This window comes from Muntiacus reevesi, chromosome 5 (genome assembly GCF_963930625.1).
Source record: "Muntiacus reevesi chromosome 5, mMunRee1.1, whole genome shotgun sequence".
NCBI classification, from domain to species: Eukaryota; Metazoa; Chordata; class Mammalia; order Artiodactyla; family Cervidae; genus Muntiacus; species Muntiacus reevesi.
This window is the reverse complement of record NC_089253.1, coordinates 53,284,205-53,302,193: the sequence shown is the minus strand read 5'-3', so window position 1 is coordinate 53,302,193 and position 17,989 is coordinate 53,284,205.

Sequence of the window (17,989 nt, the reverse complement as noted above, 5' to 3'; positions counted from 1 at the left end):
CAACTCTCATATCCATACAAGACCACTGGAAAAACCGTAGCTTTAACTATACAGATCTTTGTAGCAAAGTAATGTCACTGTTTTTAATACACTGTCTAGGTTTGTCAATAGCTTTTCTTCCAAGGAGCAAGTGTGTTTTAATTTCATGCCTGAAGTCACCATCTGCAGTGATTTTGGAGCCCAAGAAAATAAAGTCTGTCACTGTTTCCATTGTTTTCCCATCTATTTGCCATGAAGTGATGGGACCGAATGCCATGATCTTAGTTTTTTGAATGTTGAGTTTTAAACCAGCTTTTTCACTCTCCTTTTTCACTTTCATCAAGAGACTTTTTAGTTCCTCTTTACTTTCGGCCATAAGGGTGGTGTCATCTGCATATCTGAGGTTATTGATATTTTTCCCAGCCATCTTCATTCCAACTTGTGCTTCATCCAGCCCAGCATTTCTCATGAAGTACTTTGCATATAAATTGAATAAGCAGAGTGACAACATACAGCCTTGACGTAATCCTTTCCCAACTTGGAACCAGTCCTTTGTTCCATGTCCAGTTCTGACTGTTGCTTCTTGACCTGTATCGTACAGGTTTCTCAGGAAGCACGTAAGTTACTTGGTCCAGTATTCCCATCTCTTTAAGAATTTTCCGTAGTTTGTTGTGATCCACACAATCAAAGGTTTTAGCATAGTCAATGAAGCAGAAGTAGGTTTTTTTTTAAAATTCTCTAGCTTATTCTATGATCTAACAGATGTTTGCAATTTGATCTCTGGTTCCTCTGTGTTTTCTAAATCCAGTTTGTACATCTGGAAGTTCTTGGTTCACATACTGCTGAAGCCTAGCTTGAAGGATTTTGAGCGTTACTTTGCTAGCATGTGAAATGAATGCTATTGTGTGGTAATTTGAGCATTCTTTGGCATTGCCTTTCTTAGGGATTGGGATGAAAACTGACTTTTTCCAGTCCTATGGCCACTGCTGAGTTTTCCAAACTTGCTGGCAAACTGAGTGCAGCACTATAATAGCATCATCTTTTAGGATTTGAAATAGCTCAGCTGGAATTCCTCACCTCCACTAGCTTTGTTCGCAGTAAGGCTTCCTAAGGCCTACTTGACTTCGCGCTCCAGGATGTCTGGCTCTAGGTGAGTAATCATGCCATCGTGGTTATCTGGGTCATGAAGATCTTTTTGTATAGTTCTTCTGTGTATTTTTGCCACCTCTTCTTAATGTCTTCTACTTGTGTTAGGTCCATACCATTTCTGTCCTTTATTATGCCCATCTTTGCATGAAATATTCCCTTGGTATCCCTAATTTTCTTTAAGAGATTTCTAGTCTTTCCCATTCTATTGTTTTCCTCTATTTCTTTGCATTGATCACTGAGGAAGGCTTTCTTATCTCTCCTTGCTATTCTTTGGAACTCTGCATTCAGATGTGTATATCTTTCATTTTCTTCTTTGCCTTTTGCTTGTCTTATTTTCGAAGCTATTTGTAAGGCCTCCCCAGACAGCCATTTTACCTTTTTGCATTTCTTTTTCCTGGTGTTGGTTTTGATCACCGCCTCCTGTTCAGTGTTACGAAACTCTGTCCATAGTTCTTCAGGCACTCTGTTTAACAGATCTAATCCCTTGAATCTACTTGTCACATCTACTGTATAATTTTAGGGGATTTGATTTAGGTCGTACCTGAATGACTCAGTAGTTTTCCCTACTTCAATTTAAATCTGAATTTTGACAAAAGTGGTCCACTGAAGAAGGGAGTGGCAAACCACTTCAGCATTCTTGCCTTGAGAACACCATGAACAGTATGAAAAGGTATAAAGATATGACACTGAAAGGTAAACTCCCCAGGTTGGTAGATGCCCAATATGTTACTGGAGAAGAGCAGAGAAATAGCTCCAGAAGGAATGAAGAGGTTGAGCCAATGCGGAAACAACACCCAGTGTGGATGTAACTGGTGGTGAAAGTAAAGTCCAGTGCTATAAAGAACAGTATTGCATAGGAATCTGGAATGTTAGGTCCATGAGTCAAGGTAAATTGGAAGTGGTCAAACAGAAGATGACAAGCGTGAACATCGACATTTTAGGAATCAGTGAACTAAAATGGACTTGAAAGGACAAATTTAATTCAGATGATTATTATATCTACTACTGTGGGCAAGAATCCCTTAGAAGAAATAGAGTAGCCCTTGTAGTCAACAAAAGAGTCTGAAACTACTGTGAGCAAGAATCGCTTAGAAGAAATAGAGTAGCCCTCGTAGTCAACAAAAGAGTCTGAAATGTAGTACTTGGGTGCAATCTCAAAAACAACAGAATGATCTCAGTTCGTTTCCAAAGCAAACCATTCAGTATGATAGTAATCCAAGTCTATGCCCCAACCACTAATGCCGAAGTAGCTGAAATTGAACAGTTTTATGAAGACTTACTTACAAGACTTTTTAGAACTAACACCAAAAAAAGATGTCCTTTTTTCAGAGAGGACAGGAATGCAAAAGTAGAAAGTCAAGAGATACCGAGAGTAACAGGCAAATTGGGCCTTGGAGTACAAAATGAAGCAGGGCAAAGGCTAACAGAGTTTTGCCAAGAGAACACACTGATCAGAGCAAGCACCCTCTTCCAACAAAGAGATGACTCTACACAGGGTTATCACCAGATGGTCAATACCAAAATCAGATTAATCATTTTCTTTGCAGACAAAGATGGAGATGCTCTATACGGTCAGCAAAAATGACACTGGGAGCTGACTGTGACTCAGATCATGAACTCCTTACTGCAAAATTTTATAAATAAGCTAGTGCAAAACCTGAATTTGGTTTTTATCTTTGTTGGGGTCAAAGTTTTCTTAAAATGTTGATCCCCTTTTGACTACAAACTGTAAAGTTTGTTTTACCTTTACTTGGTAATCTGTTATAACTTTGTGTAATTGCCTTTGAAAAATTTATTGTCACTGGTTAAGTGGATAAATATTATTTCACAGTGACATGTGATCTCATATGACCAAGTGTTTTAAAACTTTAAAAAAATTTTCTGACAAATGGCCCAAGTCAAATTCTAATGAAGTTCCTTTGACCTCTAGCTAAACTTTGGGATGTTTTGAAGGGCCCCTGAAGCATCCCAAAGGAGATATTAAACTAATCAGGTTCATTTGGTATGTTAAATTACATAGGATGTATTGTCAAATGAGTAATAAATCTTCTTAGGTTGTATTATATGGATAAATGTTATTAATATACATATTCTAGAAATTGCATGGAATTCTTAAAAATTTGGTATGTCCTGGTAAAATTTATCAGTCATAATTCTGGTTATTATCTGAAAATGTTAAAATGTCACAGTAGTAATGAAGTTTCTTTGTCTATTGCATTGTAATCAAGTTTTTAACTGTGCCTTCTTAAGTCTTTTGTCATTTATAGACAATTGTTGTCTTACACTTATGCCTTTGCAAAAATGCGTCCTCTTCACAAAGATTCATAGCAAAAGGACTTTTTGACAAGTTTAGGTTTCTGATAACATTCAGATCACACTGCCAAACTGGGTAAGAATTTTAAAAATTCTAGTGAAAAACTTGATGGCTTCATAAAACTATTAATAGAAGTGATTATTTACATAGAACTCAGTGAGCCAGTAAATGTGGTTATAGTTTTTATGGTTTCTATCTAATTACTGCTTTTAATCTGTGTTTTCTAACTATGAGCAAACCTTTCCCCTCTAGTTAATTATGTCTTACAGCAATTTGGTAAGGTATACCTTTGTGAACAGAATTGAAAATTTTATCTTTTCTCCAGTTACCTGGGTCCTCCAGAAATTGGAAACTCATAGGTTCCCAATAGCTTTATCAGGTGAGTGAGGAAGGCAACCTCCTGGCTGGTGATATTTTGGGAACCTTGAAAGGGGAGGAATTCACCCAAATCTGTAAAGCAAAATCTGTGACAAGCCTTTGGCATGGCTTTCCTTGCCTGAGAGACCTTTAAAAAAGTTCAGTCTGAGACTCTTTATGAAAATTTCCTAACAGTCAATTTAAAAGAGCCTATTATATCAATTATACTTATATATAAGTGATTAGGCCAGGTTTATTAAAAGCAGATTTAATATGCAAACAAATTAGTCTTAATTTGGCTATATTTGGTTAAAATGAGGGCACTTACAGAGAGAAAAGGTTAGGTTTTAGTGGATATTAAATTCTGATTTTGTTTGATGACAACATACAAAAAGAAAACTACAGGCCAATATCACTGATGAACACAGATGCAAAAATTCTCAACAAAATTTTAGCAAACAGAATTCAGCAACACATCAATAAGCTCACACATCATGGTTAAGTTGGGTTTATTCCAGGGAGGCAAGGATTCTTCAGTATATGCAAATCAATCAATGTGATACACCATATTAACAAATTGAAAGATAAACACCATATGATAATCTCAATAGATGCAGAAAAAGCCTTTGACAAAATTCAGCACCCATTTATGATTAAAACTCTTCAAAAGATGTGCATAGAAGGAACCTACCTCAACCTAGTAAAGGCTGTATATGATAAGCCTACAGAAAACATTATTCTCAATAGTGAAAAACTGAAAGCATTCCCTCTAAGATCAGGAATAAGACAAGGTGTGCACTTTAACCACTATTATTCAACATAGTTCTGGAAGTCCTAGCTACAGCAATCAGAGAAGAAAAAGAAATAAAAGGAACCCAGATTGGAAAAGAAGTAAATCTCTCACTGTTTGCAGATCACATGATACTGTACATAGAAAACCCTAAAGATAGTATCAGAAAATTACTAGAGCTAATCTGTGAATTTAGCAAAGTTGCAGGATACAAAATCAATACACAGAAATCACTTGCATTTCCATATACTAACAATGAAAAATCAGGAAGAGAAATTAAGGAATTAATCCCATTCACCATTGCAACAAAAAGAATTAAATATCTAGGAATAAACTTACCTAAGGAGACAAAAGAACTATACACAGAAAATTATAAGACACCTAATGAAAGAAATCAAAGATGACATAAACAGATGGAGAGATATTCCATGTTCCTGGGTAGGAAGAATCAATATTGTGAAAATGATTATACTACCGAAGGCAATCTACAGATTTAACGTAATCCTATCAAATTACCAATGGCATTTTTCACAGAGCTAGAACAAAAAATTTCACAATTCATATGGAAACACAAAAGACCCTGAATAGCCAAAGCAGTTTTGAGAAAGAAGAATGGAGCTGGAGGACTCACCCTTCCTGACTTCAGATTATGCTACAAAGCTACAGTCATCAAGACAGCATGGTACTGGCACAAAAACAGAAATATAGACCAATGGGACAAGATAGAGAGCCCAGAAATAAACCCATGCACCTATGGGTACCTTATTTTTGACAAAGGAGGCAAGAATATCCAAAGACAGCCTCTTCAATAAATGGTGCTGGGAAAACTGGACAGGTACATGTAGAAGAATGAAATTAGAACACTTCCTAACACCATACACAAGATAAACTCAAAATGGATTAAAGACATAAATGTAAGACCAGAAACTATAAAACTCTTAGAGGAAAACACAGGCAGAACACTCGATGACATAAATCAAAGCAAGATCCTCTATGACTCACCACCTACAGTAATAGAAATAAAAACAAAAGTAAACAAGTGGGACCTGATTAAACTTAAAAGCTTTTGCACAGCACAGGAAGCTATAAGCAAGGTGAAAAGACAACCCTCAGAATGGGAGAAAATAACAGCAAATGAAACAACTGACAAAGGAATAATTTGCAAAATATACAAGCAGCTCATACAACTCAATACCAGAAAAACAAACAACCCAATTAAAAAGTGGGAAAAAGACCTAAACAGACATTTCTCCAAAGAAGACATAGGATAGCTAACAAACACGTGAAAAGATGCTCAACATTGCTCATTGTTAGAGAAATGCAAATCAAAACTACAGTGAGATATCACCTCACACGGGTCAGAATGGCCAACATCAAAAAGTCTGCAAACAATAAATGCTGGAGAGGGTGTGGAGAAAAGGGAACACTCTTGCACTGTTGGTGGGAATATAAATTGATACAGCCACTATGGAAGATGGTATGGAGATTCCTTAAAAAACTAGGAATAAAACCACCATATGACCCAGCAATCCCAGTCCTAGGCATATACCCTGAGGAAACCAAAATGGAAAGAGACACATGTATCACATTTTTCAGTGCAGGACTATTTACAATAGCTAGAACATGGAAGCAACCTAGATGTCCATCAACAGATGAATGGATAAAGAAGTTGTGGTACATATGCACAATGGAATATTACTCAGCCATAAAAAGGAATGCATTTGAGTCCGTTTGGATGAGGTGAATGAACCTAGATCCTATTATACAAAGTAAAATGAGTCAGAAAGAGAAAGATAAATATTGTATTCTAACGCATATACACAGAATCTAGAAAAATTGTACTGAAGAATTTATTTACAGGGCAGCAGTGGAGAAACAGACATAGAGAATAGACTTATGGACATGCAGAGAGGGGAGGAGAGGGTGAGATTTATGGAAAGAGTAACATGGAAACTTACATTACCATATATAAAATAGATAGCCAACAGGAATTTGCTGTATGGCTCAGGAAACTGTGTTCTGGTTCAACCTAGAAGGGAGGGGTGGGGAGGGAGATGGGAGGGAGGTTCAAAGGGGAGGGGATATATGTATACTTCTGTCTGATTCATGTTGAGGTTTGACAGAAAACAAAATTCTGTAAAGCAATTATCCTTCAATAAAAAAAAAGAAAAAAATTTTGGTTTTGTTAATTTATGTCTCTACTGCATAAGACTCAGTTTCAAGTCAGTTCCTTACTATTATATTATATTGTTATAAAATTTAATTGAATAATAAAAAGGACATTCTAACTTGTTTCTGAAGCTTATCTCAGTAATCTATCTTTGAATGAAGATCAGATGTATCATGACCTGCAGCCCGAGTTATGCATGCTGGAAAAGACATCATTTAATGAACTATCTCCAACCTAGATGGAAAGACCTTTATCAGGTACTCTGTACTCTTACCTAGCTCAGACACAGTGAAACTGAAGGAAATTGACTCTCGGACTAATGTTTCCACTTAGAAAGGGCCCCTGCACTAGACTGGCTTATAGAAAGGACTGCTGACCTTAAAATCACCTTAAACAGGACTCAAGCAGAGGAGAAACTCCCAGACCAGAATGAGAAGATGACATCTGAGTAGACAGCTGTTCCAAGGTTCCGGACCAGGCCTGGATACCAATTACTCTGATAACTGCTCATACCTTTGCTTATGAACCAAGCATATTTCATTCTCATGCAAAGTTTAAATTTAACCTAATTGTTTGGTTTATGGTCAACTACTTATACCCTACTTAGGTGGATTTCTCCACTCGAAGGCTCCAACTGGTTAACCCTTAGGAAAATTAATTCTAGAAGAAAGAAATTATAGCTCTCTTTAGGCCAGTATTGATATTACTAAGTGAGACCCTCTCACCTGGCCAGTTAATAATAACTGCTCTGACTCCTACTATAAAAATGAATTTTCTTTTCAGATCACTCAAGCTCAATCAGAATATTGAGCCAAATCTCAGTCAAAAACTTTAACCTCCTATTTTTATTAGAAGGAACCTCCCACAATTGTGGTATATATTTATGTGGTTAACACCAGGCTATGGACATTTAAGTTTAAAGGCTCCTTTATGTCAGGAACAATTAAATCATACAAAGGATAACCAGCTAACAGCAGTAGGAAATTGGGTTGGGTGCCTTATGAGCAATGCCCGTATATAACTTCCCTTAAAAATAAGGATTGGCATAGAACAGACTAAGTCAGATGACCTGGGAATATACTGGCTGCACCTAATAGAAGTTCTTGGCTTAAATTCTTACTTATAACCTTACTAATACTACTAGCTCTATCATTTGTATTTTGCCTGTTTTACAAAATCATTGTTTTTTGCATTACCAAATGTGTGTGCCTGAGTGTTTGATAAAATGATGACTAGGTAACTGGAAACAGTTGACCAGATAGATAGTTCTATACCAGATCAATGATTATATAGTGTAACTCTAGATGTGGGGAAAAGCAACAAGAGGGCATCATGTCTTGGACCACAATAGACTAGTAAGACCGTCTTGTGATTCAGAGACATTTGGCTATATTAGGAGGGCCTGGCCTGGGAAGAGCACATTGAGTTGGCCATTGATGAAAGCCTCACCTGACCTAGGAATAACTGTTCCTTAACACCATGGGACAAAACAGTCACTAAATGTCTCCCAAACTATGGTCAAATTTATGACCATGATTGGACACTGCCAACTAAAACTTATCACTTGCCATCTGGCACTGCAAGAATGAAGCCACTGTAGCTGTTGACCTGCAGCTCACCCTGAAAGGGGTTCAGGGTGGAAATCAGGGGTGAGGCCCTCTGCTCTGAGAAAAACTGGCAGGACAGGCGTTCATTTAGTTAGACATTTTCCGGAGAAGGTTTTACAAGCCCAATTTCTTGCATCTTCTCCTATCTTCTCAAAAGCACTAAAATCATTAATGGAGACATATGTTTCTTGTGACTAACAGCAAACTTCTGCCAAAATGTTGGTTGATTACATGTATCCCTCTTTATCATCATCACATATATACTCCTCTCCCCCCTTTGCACTTCAGAGTAGTCCCTCAGAGTTATCACAGCAACTGTCTCCTGGGATATAGTCTTCATTTTGCCCCAAATAAAACTTAATCACAGCTGTCACAGTATGTTTCTTTTTGTGATTTTTTTTTTTCCCAGTGGTGAACTAGAATCTAAACCTTGGTCTGCTTGATTCTAAAGCTCAGTCCTTTGACTGCCTGATCTCTCAGAGCCTGTCAAGGTAACCCAAACTAGATCCTTCTAATTGTGTGACAGTTTCCCTTGGTATAAAATTCCTAAATGTGGTGGACACAATATGGTCTTCCAAATATGTCCATGTCCTGATCCCCAGAGCCTGTCAGCAAGTCACCTTATATGGCAAAAGGGACTTTGAAATGCTATTAAGGATCTTAAATTAGGGAGGTTATCCTAAATTATCAGGATGGGCCCAGTGTAATCACAAGCATCTTATAATATGGAAGAGGGAGGCAGGTGGGTCAGAAAAGATGTAACAATGGAAGCAGAAGTTGGGGGGAGGGATGGGATATACGATGCTTATTTTTGGTCTTAAAGCCCAAGGAAGGGGACATAAATCAAGGAATAAAAGTGGCCTCTAGAAGCTGAAAAAAGCAAGGAAACAGAGTCCCATAAAGCCTTCAGAAAGAACACAGCTCTGCCAATAATTTGATTTTAGGACTTCTGGCCTTCAGAACTGTAAGATATTATATCTGTGTTGTTCTAACCCACTAAGTTTGTGGTAATTTGTTACATTAAAACTTAAGAAGCTTGACTACTGTGGTTATTTAAACACAGCCACATAGTCTTTGCAGCTGCTCCCATTAGGTGGTGAAGACTGGTTTCCCAGCTCCTGACTCTAGCTAGCCATGTGACTTGCTGTGACCAATAGAATGCAACAAAATTGGTCTTGTGTGGTTATGAGTTTAGGCCTCAGAGACCTCACAGTTTCTTTTTCTTTTTTTTCTCCTTTTCTTCCTTCCTTCCTTGCTTTCTCGCATTCAGGTGCTGCCACCACGTGGACAAATCTGAGCTAGATTGGTGGAGAACCCTCAACCAACATCAACCGTTAACAAGAGAGGAAATGGGTTGACAGATGATAGCAACCCCATCAGGACCCCAAGCAAAGCAAGCAGAAAAACCAGGTCAGCAGCCCCTCGAGGACTGTGAACAAACACAGTTATGGTTATTTCAAGCTATTTCGAGGTGCTACAACAGATAAATGTTATGGGTACTTTGGAAAAATATCAATTTCTGCCTGTCCTCCATTTCTCTAGATAGCATGATCAAGAATTTCTTGGTAAGGAGCTCCATTACTATATTTGTGGTGGCTGTTGTTCATCAGTAGTTTGGAACTCACTAGTGTAGACCTTGGAGACCAAGTCCTACTGAGTTGCCTGGACCTCTGAAGCCCACTAAACCTGCTCTACTCAGGGCTTCTGGGCCAAGGAAACTTGTTCTCTGTCACCTCACCTAGTGTACAGGTCAGAACCTTTTCTACTGCAAATATCAAAAACCCAACTAGAACTGCTTAAAGAAAATGCCTTATAAATACTTGAAAATAATTTTTAAAAGCAACAGGGCTAAATTTAGGCATGGCATGTGCCTGTCCCCTCCTCCACACTGGCTTCATTCTCAGGCTGCCTACTGGCACTTCCAGGATCAGCTTAGTGGAGAAACTCTCTCTCTTAGTAGTCTCCACGAAGTCTAACGATATATTGTTGGCTTTGACTGGCTCCATTCTTGAACCAAATCTCAAACTAGGAAAATGCAATGCTGTAATTGGTCAGGCTGGAGCCACCTGGAGCTGAAAGCAGTGTCATCTGAAGTACATTGGACAAGGAGTTGGGGAGATAGCAATTCTCCAGAGAAAAATTATTAGAGCAGGTTCCAGGAAAGGGATGAATGGATGTTGGGCAGCAAAACCCACTGATATTTGCTACAGCTGGACATAGAGATCAGATTTGCTGATGGCACTTAAATCCTGAAAATTCACCCTGGGTCACCTGGCTACTGGAAATCTTCACCTTCCCAGATCTTAAATGTCTGGATGCCAGGCTTTGCAACTCATCTTGCCCATCACCTGAATGAGGCAGGCGGGTTGCCCTCTCCATCAAAAATGTACCCTCCTCCCATGCTCTGTAAAACAATTCTTGAAGTATTCCCCATGCGAGATAATTTAATCCCAACACTAAAGGCCCTACTGATATGTCTCAGTGTTCATAATCCTCTCATTTCATGTGTGTCTTTGTATTGTAATAAAAGCTGAATTAAGGGAAGTTGTAGTCAAACATTTTCCCAGGGAGTCACTCCACTAGGAGAGTTAAAATTAACTGAAAATGTATGAATGAGAATAGTGTTTATATTTGGATTTCTCCAGTGGAGACAACCATATGTGCCTGGAAGAAATACTTGGATAAGTGCCTGGTGGGAACAGTTAAGAGACAAGTGTAAGACTCCCAAGAAGCATTCAGAAAAACTGATGATGTCAAAATTGCCTTCTAAGGACACTGGGTACTGTTGTCTGCAGGGATTCGAGGTCTCAAAGCTGGAGATCTTCTCTGTTCCCTGACCAGCTCAGTCCCTCTCCTCTAAACAAATAAGCACATATCTAGGTTTGAAAGAATTCCAGGTACTTCCTGGTTCTTTCTGGTTCTGATTATAACGATGCATGCATGGGTCTGTCTCACTCCCTAAGATAGGAACTTTGTTTTATTGATAATCTTCATATCTCCCACATCAAGTACAGTACCAGGCACATAGGAGGCTCTCAGTAAAGATGACAATCCAGGCACGTAGGAGGATCCCAGTAAAGTTGACCATGTCACTAGAATTTTAGAAACTGTTCCCTGATAAATGGAAATTTCTGTCTTAAAACCCACTCCTCCCTTCACAATTGTACTTGCTGGTCACCTGATGCAGGGAAGTCTTCACTTTTATTTGTTTGCTTGCTTTTTAAGACAAAAGCCTGGTCTTGCTCATGAAGAAACAGTCTTTCTACAGTAAGGCCCCTAAGGAGTCACAGAGATCACGAAGTACACTGCCAGCGGGCTCTGGAAAGCAGCCTCTTTTCTTCAGGCTTCCTGAGCCCCTGGCAGGTTTCTCCGCTGTCCAGAGCCCCGTGGCTTGCTCCCTCCCCTGAGCCTTTTACATCTGCTGTCCTTGGGTGCAGAAAGCACAAGTGAATCAGGAAATCACAGTTCTCAAAAAGGAAAAAGATAACTTTAGAAAACTCCATCTATAATCTGGTTTGTGCTCCTTCACCCTACTGAGTATGAAGGTTAAGAAAGGCTCACTGAGGAAATTCCCTGGCGGTCCAGTGGTTAGGGCTTGGTGCTTTTGCTGCAAAGGCCTGGGTTTGATCCCTGGCTGGGGAACTAATATCTCATGAGCTGTGCTGTGTGGCCAAAAATAGAAAAAAAGAGGCTTACTGAAGTGCAGTAAGTCATACCAACATTCCCATAAGTACCATGGCCCTGGGAACTAGAGAGTAATGGAAAGGAAATATGACTTTTTAAAGCTGACCTCTAAGAAAGCAATGAGAACATTTTTGTTTTCCCTGGGATTTGATGATTAGTAGGCAAGCATCATCTTCTCCCATGCAGTCTTTGTTTAAACAAATAGCTTTCTTTGTAGACTGCCTAAGTTTTGCAGGAAATAACATAAATGTGAATGTGATCCCAAACCCATAGTTTCTGCTTCCTGTCCTCCAGATTATGTGCACCAAAATCAGATTTTTTTTCAGGTGTCTTTTATAGGCAAAGCCCATTGCTAGGTACATAGAGGATTCAGACCCATCCACACACTATAATCTGCATGCCCTAGCCCCTTTTTGTTTTTTAGTCACCAAGAATCAGCTCTCACAATTCAGTCAGTCATTGAACATAGGCCTACTATGGGAATTGAACAGTTTCCACTCCCTCTCCTAGGATAGTCCTTTTTCCTCTGGCTTTACCTGCCTTTGCTGGGCTGGACCTCACAGATGACTAGCATATTCTTAATACATGCCGGAATCATAGGTAGGGTGCAGAAATGTCTCATGCAAGATTTGGGATACAGCAATACAAAAAAATATTCATTTTTCATTTGAAATTCAAATTTAACTGGACACCTATTTTTGTTTGCTAAATCTGGCAACCCTACAGGTAGGAATACAATCTTGATCTGAACTACTTTGGATTAGACTTGAAATCTGGTCTTGGAAAAATCACCCTAAGTAATTCCCCTCTTCTACCTTTTTCCTGGAAATACAAACTCTCACATACATTCAAGTCCATATAATCATATTCCCCACTTTTTTCAGTTTTGGATTTTTTAGTTACCATTTTTAAGGTAAATTTTACACCCAGTAAAATGCACAGATCTTAACTGTATATTTTGATGAGTTTTGACCAGTTTGTACCCCTGTGGAACACACATCCCAATCAAGATATAGACTATTTCTGTAACCTCAAAAAGTTCCCTTGGGCCCCTTTCCAGTTAATGACGTCACCTCAGAGGCAACTACCACAGATTAGCGTTGCTTGTTCCTGTGCATGCACGCTCAGCCGAGTCCAACTACGCTACCACATGGGCTGTAGCCCGCCAGACTCCTCTGTCCGTGGAATTTTCCAGGCAAGACTACTGGAGTGGGTTCTTGTTCTTGAGTTTCATATAAATGGAATTACAGTATGTTCTCTTTAATGTCTGGCTTCTTTCTCTCAACAAGTTGCTTCTGAGACTTGCCCATATGGATGAATATCTCAGTCATTTATTCTTTTTCTTAAGGAGTAGGAGTCCACTGAGTGGATTTACCACGTTTGTCCAGTCACCTGTCAGTGAACATGTGAGCTGTTTCCAGTTTGGAGCGATTCTAAATAAAGTTTCTATGAACGTTGTCTACAGATCTTTTTGTGAGGATGTGTTTTTATTTCTCTTGCATTAGTTTCACGGGGCTTATATTATTTTCTCTTGTATTAGTTTGTGGTGACAAATTATCACAAATTCTATGGCTGAAAACAACAGAAATTTATTCTCTCAGCAGTTCAGGAGGCCAGAAGTCTAAAATTAAAATATCAGGACTTCCCTGTGGTTAAGTCTCTGTGCTCCCAGTGCAGGGGACCCAGGTTTGATCCCTGGTCAGGGAACTAGACCCCACAGGCCTCAACTAAGAGCTGGTATAGCCAAATAAATAAATAAAAATATTAAGGGCTTCTCTGGTGGCTCAGTAGTAAACAATCTGCCTGCCAGTGCAGGAGACACAGGTTCGATCCCTGGTCTGGGAAGATCCCAGAGTCCACACTCGGAGCCACTGAACCCATGGGCCACAGCTATTGAGCCTGGGAACCACAGCTAATGAGCCCACTCAGGGCAAGTCCCGAAGCGCATGCGCCCTGGAGCCCATGCGCACGACAAGAAAAACCACTGCCATGAGGAGCCCACACACCTCAACTGCAGACGAGCCCCTGCTCGCCACAGCTAGAGAAAAGCCCTCTCAGCAATGGAGACCCAGCCCAGTCAAAATAAACACACACATTTATCTTTAAAAAATGTATGTGTATATGTATAAAACCAAAGTGTCAGCAGGGTGGGTTCCTTCTGGAGACTGAAGGAGGCCACATTCCACGTCTCTCTCGCCTTGCGGTTGGCAGCCCTTGGCACTCCTTGACTGGGAACTGCATCCCTCCAGTCTCTGCCTCGATTGTCACAAGGAGTTTTTCCCTGTCATTAATCCTGTGTCAGAGGGACAGTGGGATGGAAGGAGGTAGATGAGCAGGGCAGTGGGGCAGTGTGGCTAGATGCAGCGGATACTTTAGTGTCAACTCTGCCTCCGCTCTTAATTTACAGGCTCTCTGCAGGCTGGGCCTGACTCCCAAGCTGGGCTGACATCACCAAGCCCAGCAAAGATGTTCACCCAAATGGAGCAGACATCAACATCTGCAGACAGGAGCCGATGTTCCTGCCTTTCTTCCCCAGTTTCCCCGCTCTGTACATCCACCCCTAAACATCCAGCCTTCTCATACTCCAGGGTGTTGCCAGGCTCTAGAAATTCCAGAATTCTAGAATCCCAGGTTCTAGAAATTCTCTTGCCTTCAAGTCCTCCAGAAACAAAATGATAACATCCAGCCTGTCTGGGCTTGGCTATGCTGTGGACAGCACAAAGCCAGAGGAACTGTGACATCTTGCAAAATATACCTGGCACTTGTCCCCTGTACCTCGTTCATCTCCAGCCTCTGTTGTACGATCTGGGAGGTTCTAGCTCTAGGGTTGATCACAGGATCCAGAAGTATTGATACATTAGGCATCAGTTAAAATGGAACATACTCCGGGAGTTGGTGATGGACAGGGAGGCCTGGCGTGCTGCGATTCATGGGGTCGCAAAGAGTCGGACACGACTGAGCGACTGAACTGAACTGAACTGAAAATGGAACATTTCTCTGAGGGTCTGGTACTTTTCGAAATCCTGATTTTGAAGTTTCAAAGCATCTTGACTCAGCCCCCGAGCTTTGCATCTAGACTGCCTGTCCCCTGCCTGGTCTTCCCTCTGACAGCCACAACAGGAAGCCCCCTGCAGGCGGCAGGGCTTCCGTTCCTCCTCTGTCACCCCCTGCACTTGGCTTTTCCTCCTCCTCAAGGAGACATCCAGCTCTGAGCTCAAAAGTCCCTGGGAATGCGGGTCATCTGTGGTGTTTTCACAGAGTCTGGCAGGTTCTGAGAGTTTCCAACAACAGGTTTCTTCAACAGAAATCTTAGATCAGTCCCTTCCAGGTCTATCCCAAGGAAGGAGATAACTGTAACTTTCTGAGATGTAAAAGGTTCTGCTTGCGAGCAGCTCTACAAATCTTTTTTTTTGCCTAGTTGCCAGTGTCTGAGGCTTCCTACAGGCCTTACCTGGGATCTTCAGATTCATTAGTTTTTGGATATGTGAGTTTGGGGGAGGCAATGAATAGGAAAAGAGATTTTTTAAATGCCCAGTTGAATATTTAGCTTGAGCAATACACGAAAAGAGAAAAGACAGGTAGGCATCATACTGTTTTGCCGAAAGTTTTCACTTTCTTCTCAAGTTCAAAGGATTAGTTAACAAAATAAGCCACTCATTTTATACAAATAAATAATACTAATATTTATTAGAGAGCTATCTAGCTTACTTTCAATGTACTAACATTAAAAGAGAAAGAGAAATAGAAAGAGCAGAGGATATATCAGCAAATTGGGTTTTGACCAACATCCAGACTTAATCAGAACTGGAAAGTCCTGTGTCACAGCACATCTGGAGTCCCAACTGGAAAAAGGTCCCAGGCTTTCTGTGGGTGAGACTTTAAAGATGGCAGTTCAGTGTTCCCACTTACAATCCCAGGACACAAACTGATACCACCATCAATCTGTGGGCAAATTGCAGCTCTGGTTTCATGTTGATGCTGTTTGCTTTGTAGTGTAAAATCTGGAATGTTAAGCAGGGGGCTTGGTTGGCCAGGGCCCCCTCCAGGGGCTCAACAGTCCCGAGATTTGTCCCCTTTCTTATCTGTGGTGCTGCAAGGCTTGCACTCACAGCAGGAAGTCAGGGCGCTCACAGCACAGTTTCCAGGCAGGTTAGAAGCAAGGTCAGAGGTCCCCTTGGGTTTGGGCTCCTACTTGACAACCACAAATTAATTTTTAGGTTGATAATCTATGCCCTCTTATCCAGGACATCTGCTATGTACAATAGTTTTCCCAGCTTGAAATTTCTAATCTTCCCTTGAATAACCTTCCTCAGCTCCTTGGACAGAGATTGCTTTGGTGGTTATATTGCAATAGGACTGGTCAACAGCACAGAGTCCGGCATCACAGCTGCTGAGTGTGACTGGGTGGGGGCCCAAGAGAACAAGGATCTGAGGCCCTCCCCTCCTCTGGACTCCTCTGACTTTGACTTTGTGGCTGGGTGGCTCAGAATAAAGGCGTGATGGGTCAGAAGTGCAGGAGGAGCTGGAGTTGGGACTGGCCCCACATTAGAGGCAGAAATGATGGTGGACAGAGATTGCTGAAGATCTAATCTTTATATAGCCAAGGTGGACTTCTCCTTTATGTAACTGTGTCATCAAATGAAAGCAATTAGGATTTTTTTTTCTTGGTGGATGGACACTCTGCTCTGAAATTTTCATAAGCAAAATTAAACTTAGTAGGGGCCAGGACCCCAGGTGTTTAAATCTATATCTCCAGGGTACACAGTGATCCCTTTCAGAGAAACCCAAACTCTCACTTCTGTCTGAGACTGATTTTTTTTCCTTGTTTTGGACTAATATCTACAATTTATTGGAAAATTTCAAAACACTGTGCAACATATTACATACATTATCTCAATTGTTTCTCACAGAAGCCCAGTGAGGTAGACATTATCTTCACATCTTAGAGAATGTAAGAGTTTCAGAAAGGATAAACTATTGGCAAAGATCAAACTGTTAGGGAGAAGCCAAACCATAATTTGATCTTACTATGTCTCAAAAATTATTCTTTCTTGAACACTCTGTATTTTAAAAATTGCTTTGGAAACCACCCCCCCCACCCCGAAATAATGCCTAAATGCAAAAACGTACGTGGGTGCATGCTTAGTCACTCAGTCACATACAACTCTTTGTGACCCAGTGGACTATAGCCCACCAGGCTCTTCTGTCCATTGAATTTTCCAGGCAAGAATACTGGAGCAGTTTGACATTGCCTACTCCAGGGATCTTCCCCACCCAGGGATGGAACCCGTGTCTCTTACATCTTCTGCATTGGCAGCAGGATTCTTTACCACTGCAGCCACCTGGAAAGCCTGAATGTAAAAGGTACATAAAGATGTCCAAAGCTGTTTTAAATAACATATTTGAAGATCATTTGTATAGTTTTTCCCTCTCAGTAGAAGGTCAAATTTGGGAATAAAGTGGATTCCTTGTTATTATCACATCATGTAAATTAAAAAAAAACAGGGAGGAGAAAAATCTCAGAGAGAATTCCAGCTGTGGCCCATCGTCTACAATAAAATGTAAAGATCTTAAAAAAAAAAAAGTAAAGATCTTAATAAACAAAACCCCTTAAGAAAAGCACTCAAGAGATCTGCGATTATAATAAAACCCGAAAGTTCAATTAACTTTGTGCAGCTGAACTAAATTGAATGGGATGAGAGCTGGCAAAGGGCCTATTCGACACACCACGGCGCTGATGGAATGGAAATGAACGGAATCTCTGGGTCCCGAAGGGTCACTGCAGCGGGACCGGAGCCTGGCGCTCGCGCACGCGCAGAACCAGGACTCCAAGCGTTACTACAAAGGGACTCGCGCCTGCCGCTCGCGCAGGCGCAGAACCAGGCGGCCAGGATGAAGGGGCGGGGCGCACCGCTCTGCGCCGGAATCACCGTCCCGCC